The 17,389-nt window shown below is 52.0% G+C and overlaps 1 protein-coding gene across 3 annotated transcripts in view; it reads right to left on the bottom strand.

The window, feature by feature from the left end:
* Positions 1–17,389, bottom strand: part of HNF1B (HNF1 homeobox B) — a 52,371-nt gene that overhangs the window by 21,696 nt on the left and 13,286 nt on the right. The window lies entirely within an intron of this gene.

The following is a 17,389-nucleotide window of genomic DNA, read 5'->3' as shown; positions in this document are numbered from 1 at the left end:
GGGGGGGGGGGGGGGGGGGGGGGGGGGGGGGGGGCAGGGGCACGGGCAGAGCAGGACAGAGATGGGGCTGCAGCTGGGAGTCTTTGGCTCTCGAACTCACAGTCCTCTGATGGGGTCCCACCTGGCTGACTTCCAGGGCCCAGGGGGAGGCGTGTCTGCCAGGACGTGGGGCAGGCAGCGCATACTGGCAGGATGTGGATGCCTTAGTAAACCACTGCAGTTTGGTCTGCAAGGGAGGGGAGAACCAAGCATGTTTACAGCCTCACTGCTCTGACCCTCCCTCTTGCTCAGGAACCAAAACAGAGGTCTGTGCTCGGGGAAGGGCAGAAGGAAGCTGAAGGGGAGAGCAGGGTGTGGGGGGGGAGTGGAGGGGGGCAAAGAACCAGGGCTCAGTTTGCAGGGTCAAAGTCCTGCTGGATGGGCCCATGAGACAGCCAAAGACAAAGCTGGGGGTCGCTGGGACATCTCACTCTAAGTTCAAAGCTGACAAAGACCCTGTTCTCGTTTTTCACTTTGGATTCAACAAAAAGGTTTGAGGGACCCTGGGTCTACCTGCAGGGGAGGGAGACGAATGCTCTCGGCATGCAATCGTTTGGAGAGGTGGGCCAACTGTCTGCCTACAATTCTCCATTTACCAGCTTTCCCCACATTAACTCTCACTGTATCAAGGATACGGATTCTGCTGGTCTGTCTCCCCCTGCTCTGCCTCCTGCTCCCCCTGGAGGCCCACCCTCCTGAGGAGGCTGCAAAGTCCCCCCAGGAGCCTCCAAATCACTAAGCAGCCTCCAAATCGCTAAGCCGCAGCTTGCCAAGAGGATCCTCAAGCCAGTTTTCCTGGCATGGTCCGAAGGACGTTACCCAAGGCTGATATGACCTAGAGCCTCAGAGGGCTGGGAAGAAAACAGACAAATGCTAAGGCAGGGTTCTAACCTTCAAGAGCAACCTGCTTGACTCCGAGTGGCTTGATGCGTGCTCTATGGGCTTCTTCTATTGCTGGTTGTCCCCACCCTTTGATGCATGGGGCTGCCGGTGGGGGTGGCGGTGGCAGTGGGCAGCATTGCAATTTGGCGGTGAATACACTGAAGGCAGAGCTGAGATCAACCAGGGATCCCCTAAGCTCCCAGCCCGATGCTCCCCCTTCGCCAGAGGTCTAAGCCCACCGGTCTTTTAGCAGAACAGCCCCACCCTTACATTTCTCGTAGCATGAAGTTCTGCTGGGGGGAGCAAACAAGGTTTAAACACCACAGCAGCCTTGGGCTACACTGCCTGGGTTCTAACAAATGGCTCTGTGGACTGTGACCTACTGGTCTAGGGCACCACATTTTGGGGGGAACAGGCGCCATGGAGTTAAAAGGAAGAAAGGCTTCCCTGCCTCCAAACCAGCACCCCCTGCCCAGTCCTGCCCGTGATCCTCCGCAGCCATCTGTGGCCCTGAGGTCTCCTATTTACCCCCGTCTATCCGTCCCACTGGATCACATTAGGTTCTTTTTTCCTCCACTCACATTTGCCCCTGGGCTCCTGGAAGGATGCGTCCAACAGCTCACAGTGTTGTCATGTAGAGAAGAGAGATGTGTGCCTCGTGAGCTCAGGAGCCAGAGCAGCTCCAGCGATAAATAGTGGAGGCAGGTTTCAAATCAGTAACAGGTAACGTCTTCTGACAAGGAGGGACAGGGAGAAGACTGTGGGCTCGAGAGCTTGCCAAACTCAGGCTCGAATCCTGACTTTGCTCTTTGGAGACGTGTGATCTTGAGAAAATAACTTCTCTATCTGTGCTGTAGCTTCCTCTCATACAATGGAGGGAATGCTTCCTCAACAGGGCCATTTGGGGATAGGAGAAAGTATCTATAAATCTCCTAGCATAATGCTAAATAAATGGTAACTATAGGTGGGGAGGGAGCTGGTATGGAGATGGACCCCAAGGTACTTGCCCTAAGACTCTAGAATTCTAGACAACTTAGGGCAGATTCTAAGTACCAAATGGAATGACCTGTCCCTAGAGAAGGGCTCCCAAAGGAGTCTACCCTGTAGAAGCCCCGATGTTTTGCTCTGGAAGCAACCTGGGAGGCAGGCCTGGCCCCTGCCCCTCTCATTCTTTCCTTTTGGAGGGACTGGACTTCACCCTGTTTTCTCCTGCTTTCTCTGACTCCCTGGCCAGCTATTTACCTCCCCAAGATGCTCTGCTCTTGAGAGAGTGGTGATAACGCTGGGAGTCAGGCGTGTGTTCACCTCCCAGCCTGTCCCCATCATCGATTCAGCCTCAAGTCAAACAGACTCTGGTTTTAGCCTATTTAATTTGGCTGAAGGAAGAGGGCCAGTCGTCTGATGATCAGATATGGGTCACGGGGAGGCTTCTCCCCTACCGCAGGCTACATAATTATTTATTTAAAAATAATTAACCAAGGATATCCGCAGGAAACAAAAGCCTTCTTTAGGAGGGAGCCTGGCAGAAGAGTGTCAAGAGCCATTTGTTAGAACCCAGGCAGTGTAGCCCAAGGCTGCTGTGGTGTTTAAACCTTGTTTGCTCCCCCCAGCAGAACTTCATGCTACGAGAAATGTAAGGGTGGGGCTGTTCTGCTAAAAGACCGGTGGGCTTAGACCTCTGGCGAAGGGGGAGCATCGGGCTGGGAGCTTAGGGGATCCCTGGTTGATCTCAGCTCTGCCTTCAGTGTATTGGGTGAACTCCAGCTTCCTCATCTCCGAGCCAGAGGACTGCCCGCTGTGGGAGGGGGCTGTTATCACTGCCGAGTGTGGTGGGAGCGAGGCAGGGGGCTGTTCACCCAGATTCACCTGTAACCTTTCCCACCGGTGCTCCTCTCACCAGCAGTTGGCCAATCACTCTGGGCCCAGAGAAGGTGGCTGTAATCAGGCAGCCGCCTTAACGGGGGTGTGAAGGTGGGAGGTGTATCACAAGACAGTGGTTAGCAATCCACCGGGAATAGGTGTTCTTGTTAGAGGAAGGAGCGGCCGGGTCCTTGGGTATTTCACAAACCCAGGAGAGCGCTTCAAGGGAGAAGGAAAGCGGAGGAGGCTCTGGAGCCAGGCAACCCGGGTTTAAATCCTGGCTCAACACATTAGCTGTGTGGCCTTGGGGAGGTGACTGAACCTCCCCGAGCTTCAGCTTCTTTGCTGTTAACAATCTCTGCCCCTTAGCTCATTGGGAAGAAGATGAATGACTTAAGGGGTGTGGAAATCCCCAGAACGTGCTTGGCACATAACAGTGGCTCAAGATACCTCAGCTCCTTCTACTTTGGGACTGTCTTGGTCTAAAAGATGTTTTCAGGAAGGCTGAGTTCACACAAACTTGACTGAGCACCTCTCACGTGCTGGGTACTGTGCTAGGGAAGTGGAATGGCATCTTCCCTTCTTCCTTCACCCCTGCAAGCTCTGAACATAAATACTACCACAAGGGCTCTGGTTTACTACTGACCGGCCAAAGCTGCTGGGTTAATAGCCCCAGAGGTCCCCAGAGGAGATATGACAATGCCAGAAGGTGGCCCTGTACCTTGCACTCCCTTCCTGGCTCAAGGCACTCATCAGCCATGTCCCCACCGCTGGTCCTAGGAACCACGGTACGTGTGTCCAGCAGCAAAAGTCATCCCAGCTAGAATCTAGAGACATCCCTGAGATCCTGGTGAGGAGCTGACCTCCTTCACCTGTTCCTAGGCCTCAGTATCATGGGTGTTGGGCTCTTTCTGAATTCCTGACGGCATGTGGGACAGAGACAACTCATCCGGTTTCTATGCAATATGACTGGTCAGAAGTATCAACACATGAACGGAGTTCATGGTTCTAGAAGCCGGCATCTCCACACTCTGCTTCCTGTGCCAACACCCTCCTCCAGGGCACTCTTCACACTGCTGCAGCTTGGGATTTCTTTCTTAAACAAACTCGCACCATGTCACTGCCCTCTTTGGAAATCTAGGACGGCCCCTCACTGCCTTCTGGAAAAGCCCCAACAGCAAAGACTAGCAGAATCGGGCCTCTGTGACTCCAGCCCCTTAGCTGCATCATCTCGCACGACATCCCATACAGCTGTGTCAGAGCACCTGCTGTCCGTCATGTTGGCCCGGCCATCTCCTGCCTCTGTGCCTTTGCTTCTGCTGTTCCCTCTGCCGGGAAAGCTCTTCCCTTCTTCTCCATGTCGCATCTTTTTAAGAGGGCTAAATGTCACCTCCTCTGTGAAGCTCTCCTTGATTCATCCTGGTAGTTATCTGCTTTGCCCTTTGCATTTCACATGCAGTTGAGACGCTTACAGCGGGAGTCAGTCGCCCGGCACCATAATGTTCCTATGACAGGGTACTTCTCTTTCCCTCTTAAAGGAAGGGATGGCTTTTTACTCAACGTTGCATCCTCAGAGCCTAACAGAGGGCCTGGGACTATGAACATTTCCTGAAAGAAGGAATGAGCGCTCAGCTGCTTTGAGCACGCATGCTCTAGAACAAGGGAGCATCCCTTCTGGCCGAAGGAGAAAATGCCGTCAGTCCCGCGGCAATGTTGGTATTGAAAGTGTGGATCTGGTCCAATTCTACTGATACACTATGGAATAATCTGAGTGCAACGTGAATTTCCCATTAGGAATTCAGAAACCTGCACCCAGCTGAGCGGAGCCACATGGGAAAACACTAAACACATTAGTGTGTGTTCGCATGCGTGCGTGCACACACACACACACGCACACACACACACCCTTCAAGCATCTACCAGCTACCTGCAGTTTCCTGCATGTGCTATAGGCCACCTCCATCCACATCTGGAGTTAGAACCTTCCCTCTGATTTCCGACAACCCTCCGCCCACCACTTCACGCCAACTCACAAGCTGAGACCCTTCTGACGCCTACCTCCACACGCAAACTTCAGGGCTGCTTCAGGTAAAATGCCGTATTTATTGCTGCACTGATGCATTTCCTAACCAGTTAATGGGGGTAAAACTCTGCTCATCTTTTTATTAGAGTCTTATCTTCTTAAAGGGTGTCACTGAAGAAGTTTTGAGTAGTGTGCCCTTAACCCCATTTTTTCCCCCATAAGCCCCGGGGTTTTTATTGCATGACTTTACAGAGCATGGCGGTTTTTATGATGTAAATGTCGGCTTCTACAGAACTGACCATGCACCTGTGTTCGAGGACAGACACAACTGCCCCACAGGAGGACCCCAGAGAGGACCCGCTCAGGGTGTAATTAACCGCAAGGACTTTTCAGAAACCTGTGCTTCAGGGGCTGAGAACTTACAGCTCTCTTAGAGCTTCTCAAAACAACTGGAATTCCACAATTCCAGAAATCAACAGGCCATCAGCGTCTAGATGCTTGAAACGAATTCTCTCTCTCTGTCTCTCTGCCTTCTCTGCCTTGATGATTCTGGGCCAGTCAACTGTGGGGTCTTGGCATTTTTTTCTACAAGATGGGCATGTGGATCTTCCTTCCTCAGAGGCCAGAATGATGAGTGAGCAAAATAAGGTGAGAGAAGCACCAGGTTTTCCGGGGAGAGAAAAAGCTGCGCAAACAGAAGAGCAATGTCAGCCAGGGAAACATGACCAGAATCGCTCTTTTATAGGAAGCGGGGGGAGAGGGGGGTGGGGCCTCCTGGGGAACGTGAGGCTCGGCTTGCCCCCATGTGGCCTTTGGCACTGAAGCCAGGGGGCCCATTTTCCTGGGGTCTGGGAGCTGCACCCAGAATCTGGTGGGATGCCTTTCACCCTTGACATTTCAAAGCCAATCTCCCATCCCTGATAATGCAGGAATGTTCCTCCGGCTGATGGACCTCTGCCAGGGCGAACGAGCGTCCCAGCCACCAACAGAGTAAACATTACTCAACTGGCCAGAGTCTGTCACACACATTCTTCCCGTGTGTTTTTAACCTCATGCAGAGCACAGTCCAACCCTGTTGGGTCTAGAAACTGGGAACTTAAGCCCAGGCAAGAGGGAGTGTGTGAAGGAGAAAAGGAAACAACCCTGTCCATCAATTATGGGTAGACAGGGCTGTCTTTCCAATGACGCCAAAACTCCGGGCCGGGGAGGGGGCCAGGAGGAATTAGGCCAGTCCTGATGGGCCCGGTCACGCATCCTCAGAAATCCACTCCCCCTTTTCCCATAGAGGTGTCACTTTCTTGAGGAAAGAGGCAGAGACACAAATGATTCCATCTAGGGAACTTCTGAGATGCTCATCTGGGATGAAAGAATGCGCACGGTTCCCCGTTTGTAACTGGGAACTCCAGAAACGAAAGCTTTCCATGGTGGAGCTCGCCTTGCTGCCTCAGTGTCCTCATCGGCGACATGGGCCTCCTGCCAGTTCTTGGTCATATTTCCTCCTCTCTGGGCATCAAGATTAATGTTTGCAGAGAGTTTAGGAGATTAAAAATCTGAAAGCCTGAGAGGAAAAAGCTGATGTAAGATGAAAGCAGTTTAAACACTAGGCTGGTTTCAATTCCACATCGCCTTCTACCTGAGGTGGCTCAGTGAGGAGGCCGGTTCGTAAGAGGAGAAACACAGACAGGCCTGCGGGGACGGTAAACACTCTTGAACTCAAGGAGTAAAAGTGGAGTGATACTTAAGGGAAGCCCACAAACTGGTTTTCTTATAAAAATCAAAGCAAAGGGAGCCAAGAAAAGAAAAGAAAAAAAAAAAAAGTCGTCTTCCATCAAAAGCATCTTGGCTGAGAACAGACGCTAATGAGCACAGTACGCCTGAGAAAATCACACATGTGGGGAGGTAGAAGGGCAACAGAGACTCGGCCTGTCCTCCCCCATGAGGCCACCCCGCCGGGTCCTCACCACAGAGCCAGTCTCTGCAAGCAAACATCAGACGATTCGCAGCGAGCACTTCAGCCTGGAGGCCGTGGCTATAAGTGAAAGAGGCCAGGCCGGCCCTTGAGAGCTTGAGAAGCCCTCACCTCTGTGAGTGATCTACACACGCTGCTCTCCATGTGTCACAGATGCCCATTTGACAGAATGGAAAACTGAGGTTCGAAGAGGAAGAGGTTATTTTCACTACCTCTTGCTAAAGGGTCTCCCCCAGCAGGTCAGCGGTATTCCAAAGCTGACCCTTCTTCCTCTTCCCCATAAGCCCCAAATCGATTCCAGGTATGCTGAGCCTTCGTTGTGAGCCACCAACAGTTTGAAATGATTTTGTTTACTTGTTGCTTGGCTTATCTCTCACTGGAAGGAAGGAAGGTAAGCCCAATGAGGGCAGGACCTTGCCTGCCTTCTCCACTGTGTCCTCAGTGCCTCACACAAGGGCCTGGCCCATTTATTTTTATTTTCATTTATTTATTTAAAGATTTCATTTTTATTTGAGAGAGAGAGCACAAGCAGGGGGAACAGCAGAGGGAGAGGGAGAAGCAGACTCCCCGCTGAGCAGGGAGCCCGACGCGGGATTCAGACGCTTAATGACTGAGCCACCCAGGCGCCCCGAGCCTAGCCCATGTAGGCACTCAGTACATATTGCTGGAATGAGCAGCTGATGACTGAATGACCTGCACTTTAGTTCTAACCAGGCTCCACACTGTCAGTCTGCTGAGCTGAGCGGTGGAGAAGTGGGAGCGGGATACACTTCTCCTCTTCATCTCCTGGTTTTGCTGAGGTTAGTGGGAGGCATACCTCTTAAAGAAGGGAGAAGGGGGGAGCGAGAGAGAAGGAGAAAGAGAGAGTAAAATGTGATCGAGGTAGAAATAGCACTGACACGTTTAGGCGACTTGGTGTTTGAAGGCCGGAGGTGGGTGCACGGCGGAGTAAGGGTTTCGTACGAAGCAGCAGAGATCTCGGGCAGTGCTTTACCTAGTGTAAAAAAGGGCCAATGGGGCGCCTGTGGGGAGCCTACCCCTTCCTGACTTCTTGAGGCCTAAGCATAACACTCATTACCTAGGGTGCTTCAAGGGGGATGGCGATGGGTGCTCCCGTGAGCACAGGCTGACCATTTCTAAAAGTTTGGGGCTGTGGGAACCCCAAATTTAGACTCACCCTCTTAGAACCCAGTTTGGGGCCTCATCGGGTTGACTTTGAGGAAGGATCAATTAACGGGGAGTTTGCTGTGGCAACATGAGTCACTTAAATGCCTTTTTCTCCAAAGGAAGTCGGAGTAAAACGAAGAAGGGTTAATGGTGGACATCGTTAGGCCTAAAGGCCGTGAGGACAGACAGAGCCCGGCCACAGTCTGGCTCCTGGGGTCTCTTTTCTCAGAGGCAGCCTTTGCGGGGAGGGGTAATGTGGCTGCAACAAAGGCCCCTGGGCTCGGCTGGCGAGGAGAATGATGATGCTTCTAGTGGGTCTGGGCAATGGGGGAAGGCTATAAAGCCATCAGCAGACTGAGCCACTGGGTGTCTATACAAAAGTAAGGTCCTAAAAACAGACATCTGTATTGTGACTGAAGGGCTCATAAAATTGCCTCAGAAAAGAGAGGTTTTCCACTGTGACCTATTCATAAGCAGGGCCCTGCTGGGAAGTGACACCCAGGGAGAAGATCCTTTGAGGCGTTCGCCTGGCCAGACCCCAGCCTCTTCATCACCACCACCAGACCATCGCCATCATCATAACAGACAGCTACTGGTCACCAGCTCATGGATGCTGGTCCCAGGCAGCACCAGGTGTCGGGTGGGCACCGAGGCTTCGGAGCTGGATGGTCACTGGCCTCCACTGAACAGGAGCACCAGCAGAGCGCTCAGGGAGCACTCACTGAGGATGGTGGCAGCTTAGAGCCATCTCGCCAAATGACGCTGATCTGCAAAACGTCCAGGTCCCTTTTCCAGACCTCAGTTCACTCAACAAAAACTCAGGAAGAGCCATTCTAGCTCTTTTCTTGCCCAAGGGATGCTGGTGAGAGATTATAAGAACTAATCTAGTAGAACATGAACCTAACTAGTAGAACAAAATCAAACGAGTAGACTAAACTAAGCTAGTAAACTAAACTAGTAGAAACTAAACCAGGAGAACATTAAGGGAGAATGAATACTAATATGCTCTTTGAAAACTTCCTGGTAGTAGTTAATGTTGGAGGGTGTGTGTGTGTGTGACTATATTTTGGTTAAGCAGCATCAATGGAGGTAGAACTGGATGATACTGTTTCTAGAAAAGGAATACATGCTTTAAATAATAATATATACTGGGGCGCTTGGGTGGCTCAGTCGTTGGGCGTCTGCCTTCGGTCAGGTCATGGTCCCAGGGTCCTGGGATCGAGCCCCGCATGGGGCTCCCTGCTCAGCGGGAAGCCTGCTTCTCCCTCTTCCTCTCCCCCTGCTTGTGTTCGCTGTCTCTCTCTCTATCAAATAAATAAAATCTTAAAAAATAATAATAATAAAATAAATAAATAAATAAATAATAATATATACTATGCTATGTAAAATGAAACAAAGTCCATGCTCAGTTTAAAGCTGAGTAACAGATTATACAACAGGGGATTTATGCATTCAGCTTCTTGGACGAGAAGCCCTCTCTAATAGATCCCATCGGTGCAAGATACACGGAACGTCTGCCATATGCCAGGCACCAGCTATGGACTGGAGACCCACTGGTGAAGAAAGCCCGCTCGGGCTCAGACATTGGTACAGCCCAGCATTCTACCATTCAGAATACATACACAGTTCTAGAGACTTTTGGAACGACTTTCTTTGCAGAGAGAACAGACTTACTTGGTTTGTTTCTTTTTCTTTGACACGTTGAGATGCAAACCCTCTACTTCACCTGGCAGGAGGATTCTCAAGGAGGAGGAGGCGGCCCATTCTGTTTCCATTTGTAAACTTGAATGTTTCCATTCACAAAACATCTTGAGATAAATTAAGCAGCTATTTTGTGCCCACCATGCAATCGATGTTACACAGATGGGGGATGTTATTTAGAGGTTTCCCACCCTCGCCGAGCAAGAACTCACTGGGCTTTACTGCCAACCCAGTCCAACAGGTGCTGACCAGGAAGAGGCTCCCTGCGGCAGGCAGGGCCAGAAGGTCTGGGCATGCAGGCTGCCACTCAAAGGCCCTGAAAGTGTTAACCTCCAACAGTGATAGGTGTCTCGTTTACACCCATTATAAATCTGTTTATTGTGACTGGCCCCACCCAATCTGCTGGTGCTGTAAAGCTCTAATGGTCCCTAATAAAGGTGGAAGGATTGTAACAGCACACAGTTCCTGAAATGGGGAAGGAGCAAGGGAGAGAGACAGATGATGAGCTTAACAATAAGATATCACAATGGCCAACCTCCCTCTGCTGCTCCAAGCAGCAGAGTCCCGGGCCCCAGGACTCGATACGACACCCAGTCTCCAAATAATAACCTGTCAGAGCTGAGAGGTCCAACACACTCATTTGCCAGAATCCCTGAGAAGTTAAGTGATCAGCTCAAGGTCACCCCTGCTCATTCATGGCTCTGGTTTCCTGAATCCGAGTCCAGGGCCCTTCCCTTGGCTGCCTCACCTCTCCTAGTTCAGCAAAGGGCCATCAGGATAATCATCAACCCCTTCAGGACCCTCCTGTTCCATCTAGCCTGATGATACCCAGCCCTCCACATCTCTTCGGGACTTTGTTGAAACTTCCTGTGCCTGACCCCCCACGCCAGGTTTTGATTCTAAAAGGTGTGGGTAGGGGAGACCTGGGTGTTTTTAATGAGCTCCCCAGATGCCTTCTGTGTGGCCTGGGAAGGAGTTGTGAAAAGCCCAGGTCCTGCCAATACTCGGACTTCATGGTTTCTGATGTCTCAAATGAGAAGCAGGGCTCCTGCACAGAGAAACTTCCAGGGTGAAATTGCAAGCCACACCCCTGTCAGGAACCCAGGGAAACCCAAAGCTTTTCCTCTCTCTCAAGGCCCTGAGGGCTCCTGAGCCAACGCCCCAAGACCCTTCTGGTCAGTCACTGTGCTTGGCTCCTGGCCGTGGATCATCCTTAAGCCTCTCAACAGCCCTCAGGAGATAGGTATCATGATCCCTAGTTCATAGATGAAGAAACCGAGGTTCAGAGAGACCAAGTAACCACCAGATGGTGAAAGAACCATAGATCAAGCCCAAACCTGTTTGAGCGTGGTCCGGGCAAGGGACTGCCTGTAGCCAGCTTGCTTCAAGGGGCTGTAGACATCCCTCGGGAGAGTCATTAAACACTTAAGGTATCTGCATGGAGGTGTTCCTCCGACCTGGAAAGGGTGTGAGTATGGGTCCTAAGAAAGCTGGGTCTTGACTTCCTGAAAGCATTAGAGACTGAGCTTCATTGGCTCAACCTTTGCCGGGCTGCTGCAGCCGGAGCAGAGGGAAGGGGTCTAAAGCTGATGCAGGCTCACAGGTGGAGGGAAGTAGCTTCCAGAAGATGGGCCCTCTGGAGCTTCTGAGGTTTCCCACATTCACCGCAGGGGATGTGCCCACCCTCCCCTTCCTGCCGCTCTTTTCACCTGAAGTTTGGGGGAGCCTCCTTCCTAAGAATAAAGGCCATTAAGCTTCTCAGATTGGGCTTCCACCAAGAAAGGACCACACCCCCTCTAATTGGCAGGTTCCCGGGGCTAATTACTAACAAGCAGGGTGCTCACGCCTCCTTAAATTAAAGGAGAAAAATGCCCTCCAGGAAATTCAGGGTCATCTTATGAACCTGACCTCCTGCTACATGGTCAGGAGCCTCCGCCCCTCCCCACAATCCTTGGTGCTTCCCCACTTTCCCTCCCTATCTAGGGCATTTGCACTACATGCCTATAGTAGTGGATACGGCCCTGGAGATACGCTACAGATGTCACAGAGTGGTCCTCCTTGGAAGAATGAGAAACTGCCTTACACTCAGTATGCTACCAGCGGCCGGCCTCAGTCTGCCGCAAACACCAAGATGAGGATCTAGTTGGACACACTCAAATTCTCTAAAAGTCATGGGGGGCGCCTGGGCGGCTCAGTCAGTTAAGCAGCTGCCTTCTGCTCAGGTCACGATCCCAGGGTCCTGGGATTGAGCCCAGCATCGGGCTCCCTGCTCAGCCGGGAGTCTGCTTCTCCCCCTCCCTGCCACTCCCCCTGCTTGTGCTCTCTCTCTCTCTCTATGTCAAATAAATAAAATCTTTAAAAAAAAATTCTCTAAAAGTCAGGATTGGAAGAAAACTCCAAGAGGAATAGAGGGAAAGAGAGGGGGAAAACCCCCAAACAAGGCTCTGCAAGGAATGGTATTAGCTACCATTTATGAGCACCTGCTATCTCCTGGGTGCTTTACGTGCATTATCTCATTTAATCCTTGTAGCATCTGCAGAAGTTAGTGTCCCCATTGTACAAATTGAGAAACCGGGGCTTAGTGATCCCAGAGATTTGCCCAGGGTCACACAGCTAATCAGTGGCCAAGTTGAAGCTGGAATTCAGGTCTTCCTACATAGCCTATGATTTTGTTGCTATGCCCACTGGATTTATGAAAGCATTTCCCCAGATTATCTTCAGTGTGTATTCCATGTCTGGGTCATTACACATCAGGTGTCTATGGCACAGCCTGGGCATTGGGATTTTTAGAAGCTCCCTAGTTGATTCTAAAGTGTGGCAAAGTTTGGGAACCATTATCCTAGAGTGGGGGTCAGCAAACTGTGGTCCCCACGCCAAGGCAGCCTGTTTTTGTAGGACCCATTAGCTCAGCTTGGTTTTTACATTTTTAAATGGTTGGGAAAAAAATTAAAAGGAGACTATTTTGTGATGTTTGAAAATTATAGGAAATTTGAATTTCCCATAAATAAGGTTTTATTGGAAGACAGCCACAGTCACTCATTTCCATATGGTCCAGGGCTGCTTTTATTCTGCAGAGGCAGAGTGAAGTCATTGTGAAAGGAGACTATGTGGCCTGAAAAGCCTAAAATATTTACTATCTAGCTCTTCACAGGAGTTTTGCCAACCCCTATACCAGAGATCCCATGATCACTAGGATGATAACCACAACTGAATACTTCATCTGACCTTATTTTGGGGGTATGTTTCATTCATTCATTCATCTGTGTATCTATATTTATACAATCTCTATCTCTCTGTCTGTAATCTTCCCCATTTGCACTTGTACTTCTCCTTGAAAAGTGGGTAGAGGCAAAATGCCAGATCTTGGGCCTTCCCATCAAGGAAGTTTGCTTCCAAGATCCTTGCACAGATTTTGGCCGCTCTCCGCACCTCTGGTGCTTAATTCCCCCCAAGCTCCTGTCAGTTCCCATCAAGGCTTCAACAAACAGGGATGCCTGGGTGGCTCAGTCAGTTAAGTGTCTGCCTTCAGCTCAGGTCACGATCTCAGGGTCCTGGGATCGAGCCCCACGGAAGTCTGCTTCTCTCCCTCTCCCTCTGCCCCTCCCCACCACTCGTATGCGAGTGCACCCTCTCTCTCTTTCTCTCTCGCTCAAATAAAATCTTAAAAAAAACCCAAAACACTTCAACAAACAGATTCCAAGGGCACTTCTCCAGGAACCGGCTGGCCAGGGCTCTGTCCTTGCAAGCAGCTTCCTTCCTCCTTCGAGCTGATTGGATACAACAAGGAGTCCTTGAATCATCTAAGGGTCCTTCAGGGGGATTAGGCATGGCCAACGGGGCTGCCTACAGCGATAGTACTCCAGTATCTCCTGGCCCCTTTGTGCAGAGCCTCTGAGCCCCACCAGCCCAGCAGTCAGGTTTCTTTGTATGCAGACCAGGGTTGGTCCACTATCTGGAGGAGGTTGCCAGCAGAATCTCTGAAGGCTGGGCCTCTTAATCTCATCAATATCCTGATTGTCTTCCTCAATCTAGTGGCAGCCGATGGGGTGGTACCGCAAGATAAAACGACCTTCAAATTTAGCAGATAAAATGGCTGTCAGATAAGCTCCTGATGAAGGAGAACCCTGGAGCCCGGTCTACCACTCAACTCCAAGTCAGTCCCAAAGTGTTTCCTCAAATACCACATGTTTCAAGGCAGGATTTGTTTCTTTTCTGAACTGAAATAATCTGCTACTTAGGGACAATAGGGCTTATTTACCATGGGGACCTTTGCTGTGGAGATGAATATTTTTACAGCCACCCTCATAAACCGCCCCCCCCTTGTCTGCTGCCTGGGGAGGGGGCGGAGCTCCAGAGGTGCACTGAGGTGCCTGCACCGTCTCTGAAGCCCCATTAAGTTGTTAAGGCATTTAGTGCCCAGACAGTGCGGGCCTGCAAGGGCAGTTCAAATCCCTGCCCAGATGGGGACGGGGTCGTGAAAGAGGCGGCTTGAATTTCTTCCCCGGGCAGGGTGCAAAATCCTCCTTGGTCAGGGGCAACAGTTGGTGCTGGTGGGGGAGTGGGAGGGGTAACTGAGCCAGAATGGGAGACGCCGCCCCCCCTCCCCATCCTCGGCCACACTCTCCTAAAGCCTTTTAGTCATTCAGAGGGGAGCAGTAAGAATGTGGAAGAAGGGAGAGTGTGTGTGTGTGTGTGTGTGTGTGTGTGTGTGTGTGTGTGTGTTTCCATGCCTGCCAAGTTCTTAGCATCTGCATAAAGCAGAGAGATGGTCAGCGTGACAGTTCAAAACCTGCCTGCCACTTACTAACTATATGAACTTGGGCAAATTATCTACATTCTAAACCTCTCCCCTTCCTTGACTGTAGAATGGGGGCACGGGGACAGAAGGTTTCTACCCTTACAAGGTTGCTGTGAGGCTTAAATAAGATGATGCATGTAGGTGCTCAGCCCAAGGCCTGGGACCCAGGAGATTTTAATCAACACTAGACCTTATGATTATTCACGTGTAGCCATAACCCTTCCATTGGGCACTTTGGAGATTTCCTTGGGTCCTACCGATTTCAGCATCAGGGAAAACAGCAGTAATCACACAGATATCCTGGCCCAGAGTCTAGTTTGTCTAAGTCCCAGGCTTAGATTCTTGTGGGTGACTTGGGAGGATGGGTGAAAGGGCCAAGAGGGATGCAGGCAGCAGGATTCTTTGGGTTTTAAGCTCTGATCTGACCGTTGTGGCAATCAAGTCCACTGGGCTTAGAGAGGGGGCAACAGAGTTTGAAGGGAGACAGGAGGAAGCAGCCACAGAAATAAAGGCCCCCACTTAAAGAGGCTGTCGGTCAGGGTATCCAAAGATTCTTCTGGAAGGGCTCCCTCTGGCCTCTGTGCCTCACTTTCTTTCCAAGAGGATGAGCCTCAATCTCCTTCTTGAAAGATGAGTGAAGGATACAAGAGTGAGGATATGACGCGTGGGGCGAATGAAGGCTGACGAGGACCGTCTGCCCCTCCCTGGCTGTGGCAAGCGGGCCCGGGTGAGTGAATTTGCTGCAGGCTGGAGCAGAGGACACAGGGAGCACGACAGCTCATGCAGCTGGATCCCAAGGCTTGGGCCAAGGCTAGCCCCGATTCCAGTCCACGCCAACTTCCTCCTCCCTCCTCCTCCTCGAGCCAATCAATACAAGCACCTGTCTCCAACCAGTCCCTTTCCTCACCACAGCCCTGCTCTCTGACCTTTTGGGGGCCTTTCTCTTGATTCCGCTCCAGAATGGAGGTAGGGGCCATCACTCCGGGCCTCCTCAATGGCCTCAGAATGGGCTGTCATGGGGCCTATAACGAGGGACAGCTCCTGCTGACGAGAGCTGGAATGGGGGGGTGCAGATAAAGGCCTTCCAGGCTGAAGATAAATGGCTGCCTGCAGCCTGCTACAGTAACTTCAGGCCCCCAAGAAGAGCAAACAAAGGGTGCCCCTGTGACTCTCACTGGAAAGATGAAGGCCCATCAGCGGCAGCCAGGCTGGTTCAAAGCCCCAACTTAATTGTCAATTAAGCATGCATAAGGGAGACAAAGCCATGACAACCCCCGGCTGCATGCTGGTGTGTGATTGTAAAGGCGGGAGGGGACAGCACCGAAAACAGCTGATTCTGCGGACAGGGTGTTTGTAGGGCACCTTGTAACCAATCAGCCGCTGACAGAGGCAAAGTGCTCCCCCTGCCATTCCTATTGTGCTGGACATTCCAGCAGCCGGGTCACACTGTGGTCACCTTGGGCAAGTGGGCCGCAACCCACCGAGAGTGGCTGCGAGACCAGGGGCTCCTTAGAGATGGGATGCTCTCCTCTCCAGGAAGAAGGTTCAAGGGAAAGATGTGTCTCTAAGATGCCTCCGGGCCTCCTGGCTCAGAGGCTGGCGTGCGGAGGGGAGGGGGTGTGGGGGAGGGGGCCTGGGGCCTTGTCCCTCCCCGCCCCCCCCCCCCCCCGCCCCTCGCTTAGCCTTAGAGGGTGCTAGTGCTGATGCTGACTATGGGTCTTGGTTTCTCCTTGGCCCCCCATGGAGCTCTTTTTGTATTCTGCATCCAGGTACATTCTGGGCTTGGCTAGAGGCCGGACCTTGGTGGTGGGGCCCAAGATAGGAAGCAGACCGAGAGGCTCTGCAGACCGTAGGCCACCCTGAGCGCCAGGCTCCAGCCTGCTGTCTGCCTAGCCCGGGGTGCATCCCCTGGGCGCCCCAGCACAGCTCATGTGCCACCCTGGCAGCCGGAGAGGGGGCCACAGTCACGCCTCCCAGCATCCTGCACCCCAGGCCCCAGCCCAGTCCCAGGGCCAGGGTGCATGTCACCTCTTAGGAGATAATGCCCCGGGGTGTGAAAGTTAGGAGGAAAGGGATTGCTGCTGCCTTCCTTTCCTCTGTTGCTCGCCAGAATGAGAGCAATGATGACAGTCGTCACCGCTTATTGGGAAAGATGGTGTTTACACACTCTCTCATTTACTTCTCACGTGGGCCCGATGAGGTAGGTCCTACTTCTTTGTTCTACAGACGGGAAAGTCAGACTCGGAGAAGTGATGTGACTGGGTCACGCTGCAGTTGTGGGGATCAACCTGGCTGGCTAGGTACAGGATTCAAAACCGAGTCCAAGAATCCCCTCTCTGGGCATGGACAAGGACTACGCGATGAGCCCCGAGTGAAAATTTAGGCAGAGGGGACAGCAGCCACTGAACACAGACAGTGGCCCGTAATTATTGCTCCATAAATAGGAGTCTCCTCCCTAGAAGGACACACAAAGCCCCGGAAGACAGCCTTGGGCCCTAAATGGTTCTGGGCACTCCACGCCAGCACGATGCCTTCCCGAGGAGACGAGAAGCTTCTGTGGGCAGGACGCGCCCACACCTATGCGGCTCCGAGTGGGAATCAGCAGGCCTGAGTTCTAGCCGCCTCTGCCACCCTCGCTCTGTGAACATTGGCAAGTCACTGCTTCTTTGGGGCCTCAGTTTCCTTTTTGAAGCTCCTCCCAGTTCTAGCATTCCATGATTTTTTAAAAGGCCGAGATGGGGGGGGGAGGGAGGGCCTCCGATCAGAGGGCCCTCGGGCTGTATTTGGCACCCACCCTGCTCAGCTTCCAGTACCTGCCCAGGCCCCCCACCCCCCCAGCCCTGCTCTGTGTCTCCTGTCAGTATACAGAAGGCCTACACGAACGACCCCGTGGTGACCTCACCACAACCCCAGCTTGTCAGAAAGCTGCCCGGCCTTTGTTCGGCTTGCA

Source organism: Neomonachus schauinslandi, chromosome 15 (assembly GCF_002201575.2).
Source record: "Neomonachus schauinslandi chromosome 15, ASM220157v2, whole genome shotgun sequence".
Classification (NCBI taxonomy): Eukaryota; Metazoa; Chordata; class Mammalia; order Carnivora; family Phocidae; genus Neomonachus; species Neomonachus schauinslandi.
This window is presented reverse-complemented; position numbering and strand designations above follow the sequence as displayed.